The sequence below is a fragment of the Lycorma delicatula genome, chromosome 2 (assembly GCF_047948215.1).
Source record: "Lycorma delicatula isolate Av1 chromosome 2, ASM4794821v1, whole genome shotgun sequence".
In the NCBI taxonomy this organism is placed as follows: Eukaryota; Metazoa; Arthropoda; class Insecta; order Hemiptera; family Fulgoridae; genus Lycorma; species Lycorma delicatula.
The window spans coordinates 170,219,265-170,226,228 of record NC_134456.1 but is presented as its reverse complement, the minus strand read 5'-3'; the positions used below and the strand labels follow the sequence as shown (position 1 = coordinate 170,226,228).

The 6,964-nt window shown below is 26.5% G+C and overlaps 1 protein-coding gene across 1 annotated transcript in view; it reads left to right on the top strand.

Annotated features, from left to right (window-relative positions):
* The first annotated feature begins 3,042 nt into the window (after nt 1–3,042).
* Nucleotides 3,043–6,964, top strand: part of LOC142320317 (uncharacterized) — a 523,747-nt gene continuing 519,825 nt past the window's right edge. Inside the window, exon 1 of the mRNA XM_075358024.1 lies at nt 3,043–3,107. The gene's annotated coding sequence lies outside the window, so the exon portion shown is untranslated. The remainder of the gene's footprint in view (nt 3,108–6,964) is intronic.

The following is a 6,964-nucleotide window of genomic DNA, read 5'->3' as shown; positions in this document are numbered from 1 at the left end:
TTTATTGAATAAAAAATTTTTTTCTGTCTAAATTTGTTACATTTTTGCACCCAAACAAAGGTAACTAAATTAAGGAATATTTCTTCTTTATAAAATCACATCACTTGTTCTTGTAGTGCTATTTTTAAATATAATTAAATGTTATGTTTTTAGTTTTATGTCTTTAGTTTAGTTTTATTGACTATTCTTGACTGGTCACTGCAATAATGTTCGGCATGACAATTAAAAACAATGAACGAGAGTAAAATTTTTAAATAACACTCAAATTAATTCATAAATAATAGCTGTAAGTATGTTAGCCAAAAATGGGGTATGGGTATTTTGCATTTCTCGATTTTTCATGACCCAGGGACTCCCAAAAACAACTGTGGGGTAATATTCTTACGTGCATATGTACGCGTGTCATCGTATTTGAAACTTAATAAGGTTTGACTGGATTAACCGGTTTTGATGTCATTTTTGTACAGAGACTCGTGTATATGGGGAAATTTGTTGGTCAATTTTCGGGGTCGATAACTCCAAGAGGTGGGGTAGATAGTTTTTTGGGGTCAATTTTCTAAAAATGTTTTAAATATAACCCCAACATATATTAATTGCACGCGTGCATGCTTAATCTTACCAATTAAAAAAAAACTGTCCTCAAAATTATCCCCTTTCCCAAAAATAACTCTATCTTTTTATTTATTGCATATTTTTAACCGTACCTTTTTATATTTTCCTTGACATAGTTGTACGGAATGTGGCAAATAAAACTTTCGATGCAATATTTTGGATGGGAGAGTTTAAAAATATCAAATATCATCGAATAAAGTTTAAAAATATAGTTTTTGAAATTTTTAAAGATTTTTGATTTATTTTAATGTATAATGTTTTTTCTCCATTATATAAAAGCAAGTAACCAATAATGAATATAATAATAATATAATGAATAACTTTTAGAGATAAACAGTAGATGAATTTTGGTATATTGACATTCGAAACTATGTTTGCTAAGTGATGGACATAATGGGGAATCCTTTTACCTATCAGTCATTTTCCTTAGTAAATTCGACTTGGGAGTGTGTGTAATTCGCCGGGAATATCTATTTCATTTTTACAAGTGACGACACATGTAACGTCAATCACAGCATTCCTGGTTACGTTTACTTTTCTGGTTAAATTTAAACTTCAAACACAAATATGAAAAAAATTATAATAAACCTTGTAAAAGGTAAAAACCTTTTCTACATTCAAAACAGATTTTAATTAATTATTTATTTATCTTTTTGTTTTAAAACATTCCAATACTACTCCCATTCAATGGATGAACGAATACTTCTGTAAGTGAGAGTTTGCTGAAGTGAGTAAGCTAAGTGAATTCGATGTGGATACATCTATTACTCTAAGGTTAAGTTATTAAATAATAATAGTAGAATAAAGACTTCTTATAAGTAATGCTAAAATTAATAATTTTACAAGTAAATCTTCTTGGCCTTGAACAATTTATTCACATAAATAATATGTAAACGTACATTAATGATTTATTATAATGTCAAAATAAAAGTTAACGAACTATGGGAATTATTATTTAAAAGAGGAATTTATTATCCTCAACCCATTACTTTTCATCTCATTACTAACCCACACCGGAAAAATGTAAACGAATTAATAACTACGCGATATTCAACTGAAAGACGATTCTTAAAAAGAAAATTTCTTTAAGAAAATTTTGTTTATTTATTTATTAAATATTTAATTTTATAAATTTATTTAAAAAGAGAATTATTAATTCTAATAGACTACATAACAAGAAACAAAAATAATTTAAATAAATAATCACCTATTGCTGGGTTAAGTAAAATTGGTTGTGAAAAGATGGAAAGAATTATTAAGAAAATATTACGTTCTGTTGGCGAGTAGTCGACCACTTTAATAAGATGTCAAAGTAAACTTAAGATGTAAAGTAAACTTAAGCTGGAAAATATGAGCAAGTACAAGTAATAGTATACAGAAATGGCCTGTTTTAGTTATTGCAGCTGAAACCATTTTCAAGCCCAAGTTTATTGCATAATTTTTTCACAGAAAGTAAAACCATAGTAAATGGGTGTAGCATTACATGAACATAAATGTGTATATGTAGCAATTATTTTTTAGAACAATAAATATATTGGATGAAAATTTCCTCTTTTTATTAACTATATATCCATTAATTTAGCTTAAGAATTACCTATCTACGAATTGTGATTAGTTGTTAAACAGATCGACCTGTATTCGTTTGTGAATGTGTTTCACCGTTATCGAGGATACTTATGAGTGTCAGATTGTTGTTTATTTGTGGTTAATTCCGTCAGTGGTTAATATCCTAATGACTCTGGGATATTGTGATGATTCAAAGCCTTTTAATATAAACTATGAAGTATCCTAATTTTCAATCCTCTGTAGCTTGAAATTACCCAGACGTGTATAGAATTTATCGAAGTGTATTTTTACGTTAATAATTTGTTAATTGAATTCTAAATATATTTGAACAATTACTACTATCTAAATATTTCTAACATTTAGTTTTTAAATACACAATAAAATTTTTGATACTTTTACACAATATTATTACTGTTCGCTGATTTCATTATTTACCAGTAAAACCTGTTCATTACTTGTTCGGTATATTACTTTTCATCACTTTTAAGAATGAATAGTAAATAATTTTAGTGTAGTGTGGGTACATATTGCACATAAATCGACTCATATTGAAATAAATAAAACCACTTCTAAATTTGTGTACATTGGTTTTTGAGACAAAATCAAATATCTTTTAATTGCTTAATTTATTACATTGTAAATTCTGAAGGTTAGCAAAAGTGAACGCGTTGCGTTTTGCATTTTAAGAGCTAATTGCATTTTTCTTTTTCTTCTTTTTTTGTACACTTATTGTTGAAAAAGAGGCGGTCATTAGGTGACATAAATTGAAGAGTAGTGTGAGGTGTTTTTTTGTGAGGGGAGGGGAAGCGCGCGCAGCCGCGGGATGCTGTGTGGGTGCTGAGACTAGCTCTGCTGGCAGTTGGTAGCAGCCCCGCCCGCCGACTGCACACGGTAAGAAAACTACACTCAAATCAACACTTCCTCAGCAGGTATATAATATAACATTATTTATATAAATATCGTACACATTAGTGCAAGATTTTCCTGAGTATAATCTTGTATTAACTCTGCATCAATTCATAATCTAGCTTATAAATATATGTATTTAGACATTAAAATCATTCATTTGTTGTGTTCAGAATATTTCAAGAATTTTACACACCTATTCATCCCAGACACGCACAAACTTTACGTACTGGTAACAAAGATTGTACATTATTTAATAATAATGAATTTATATAAAGTTTGCTAACGTTAATTTTTTAGAAATAAATTTATACAAATAATTTTTAAAATAATGAACGTAAAAAATTTTTTTTACCATATTTTCAGTGATAAATATCGTTTAATGTTAAGTGCAAGGATAACATTTTTAGTAATTGATTTTTTTTTATTATTTCACGTTTATGGCATTTTACTATGAATAATTTTTCTAAAAGAGGTTATGGTCACATATGAAAAAATATATAGAAAATCAAAATAAGTTATCTGAAATTGATTTCGATTGATTTAAACATTACATATAACACGAGGCTAGAAAAGTGGTACGAATGTTGAATTTTTATATAACAATAATTTTATACGTATTTGTATATGTTAATATCTAATTTTAAAGAAAAATCTATTAATTTTAATTTCGATTAGTAAGTTTACATACTAGTTCATCGGTAAACAAATAAATAATAATTTTAATTATAAAACAAAGATTAAAGGATTAATTCGTTAAAATATAAAGACAGTATGTGTATTAAAAAATTAATATGGTATTTTTATTTAAATTAAAATAAATAACCACATTATATTATGAATGAAGCTACGATTTAATTCTGTAAATAAGAAATTATATCTTGTACATTATTCGAATATGCATCAATTTTTTCTATTAAACGTTTTGTTCTCTGTAAACATTTGCATCATATTATAAAAAAAATAATCGTCTACTAAAACTAATTTGTGGTTTTTTTAGTATAATTAAATTAAGGTTTCTCACTACGATCATGAAAAATATTCCATCGATAAAAAAGCGGGAAAATCAATAATAAACTTTTTTTTACCCATGTAACCCATACAACTGTGTAAAATCAAATATTTTTTTTTTTTATATAAGTTGTTTTGATGATATTCTAAAAAAAATAATTTACGCAATATTATATACATAAGACTATTAAATAATTTATTTGAAACGCTTATTTTTAAACAGAAATCATTTACAGTAAGAATATGACGGTTTATAAAAAAAGTCTAAATTAGTCTAATGAATGCACCAAAAACCAAGTTCTGCAAAACTATATAAATAAACTCATATAAAAAAAAAACGTTTTCCAGAAAAATAAAATAAAAAGATTGCTCTTTCCATGTAGGATTATAATACCAAAACATTTCAAAATGTGGCCTTAAATAATAATAAGTTAAATACATTTCACCCGGAGATCCCGGGTTCGAGTCGCGGTCAGGCATGGCATTTTCACACACGCTACAAATCACTCATCTCAACCTCTGAAGCAGTACATACAGAAAAAAATATACAATACATACATATACAAATACAATACACTACATACAGAAAAAAAAAAGTTAAATATATTTGAAATTTTATGTTTCTCAACAAGGAAAAAATCAAGTCTAATCTGATTTTATTTTCTATCAACGTAAGAAATTTCAATTTATTATTAAAATTTTGCTAAATCTGTGTGAAATGAATGAACAAATATAAAATATATTCAATTAAAAGTCCAATAATTAATATTTTCTTAATTTCTAAAGTGTTTTAAACATTTGTTTTGGGTAACATTATTTTTATCGTTAAGACTATATTTGAACAAAAAAATGCTTTTTAAAATATTGTTTGTTTACTTACTACTAGTGAGAAATTTTGACATTTCCTCGCTGATAACATTTCATTTACATAAAAAATTGAAGTTTCAAGTCAAATAGTATAAGATTTAGTAAAGTTTGACGAACTTGTTTTGTTCATTAAACAGTTCGTTTAGAAGTGCCTGATGTTGGTTGAAAACTGATTTCACAGGTACGTAAACTTCATTTAGAAAGAATAAGTTGAAACAGAAAGAATTATTAAATTCTATTTTTAGGGGTAGGATCTTTGTCGATTGGTCTCATTTTGAAAAGCTGAAAATATCTACGACTACATTTTTCTAAAATTCAGCCCTTCAATTTAATGTATCGAATCAGTCTATGATAAAAGAAAATAAATTAATAAATCTGTCTTCACACAAGTGAGTGATCCTACCAAATTTCACGAAGTTTAGTTAAACCATTCCTGACATGCGGACGCAAATATCTTTGTAATTCTTAGTTTTGTTTAAATGTGCCTCAAAACTTTCTTCCTCTTAATCTCCTAAAACATCCGACAAATTATTTTTTTTAAATTCAGTAAGCTACTGGTTTTACCGTATTGGAATACTAAAGAATTTCTTATCTGGATAACTGATAAATTAAATAAATAATTACACAACAAATCGATATTCTTCTTTATTGTATGCGTGATACCGGCACACAGATGTAAAAGAAAAATGTAGCTAATTTGTAGTTAAACATAGTTGTTATTAATTGCTTTTTTTATAAATAGAAATTTAATGAAATATTTATATTACAGATATATATTACACCAAAGAACAAACTAAAAGATTAGTAAACAATAAATTGACAAATTACTTTTAAAATATATTTTATTCCTGATCTGAACATGGATAGATATTCCATTTCAATAAAATAAATAAAGATTTTATAGTTAAGTTTAATTTCACGGTAAAGAAAATGTTACAAGTATGTGCGCGCGCGCACAAACACACATTAGACTATATATAAATGGTCATGATACGTTTTTGTACTTGTAGGAGTATATTGAAAAGAATAACAAACGTGTAGAGAATGCCACAGCATCAAACTTTCCGACCGCATCACTTTGGGTTGTATTATTAAATTTAAATCGAGTAGCTACCTTTTTCAAACCGCAAATAAAATACTTTAAAAGCAAAAAAAAATGTTCAAGATTGTTTAAATAAAAAATAAAACTGTCAGCATAACAACTAAAAAAAACAAAAGCTCTAATAAAAAAGTAACAAAAATTAAAAATAAAAGTAGCCCTACGCTTTGTAGGAAAGCCACAATTTTCTATTTAAATATTTAATTTTAAAATAAATTGTGAAACAGTTTATTTATTTATTTTTTTAATTTATATACTAAAATACAAGAAAAACCTTTCGTTTACATAGAAGTTTAGAATTTTAAAGTAATTTTGAATTTTCATTATTTCAAGAAATAGAAGTTATGGGTCTTTTCAATTACGTGTTAATCTTGTTGAAAAGGTACGTTTTTTCAGTAGATCACTAAAAATTCATGCGATTTTCAAAATATTTTTTGTTTGTTTTCATTTCTACTACTAAATCAATTTAATAATTTAATGCATAATTTAATGTTTTTAGAATATACACAAAGAATTACTAAGAAATCAATACTCATACTTCACTTTATTTTTTTAACCAAATAACATTCAGAAATACGTGATAAATGTTTTTTTAATACTTTTATTTATAGTTGCATCAATAATTAAAATCATGCTAGTTTTCAGTGTAATGTATCTGTTACGGTAAATATATAGTCTTGAACAAACTCTGGCCGACCATTCCTGACGTGTGGTTAATTTAAACCCAACCACCAAATAACATCAGTATCCATGATGTAGTATTAAAATCCGAATAAAATCAAATACCTTTATTAGGATTTGAACCTGAGAACTTCTATGAAACCAGCTGATTTACGGTGACGAGTTTACCGCTATTAATAAATTAGATTATGTGGGTTGATATTAAATTTGTTTTTGACAAGA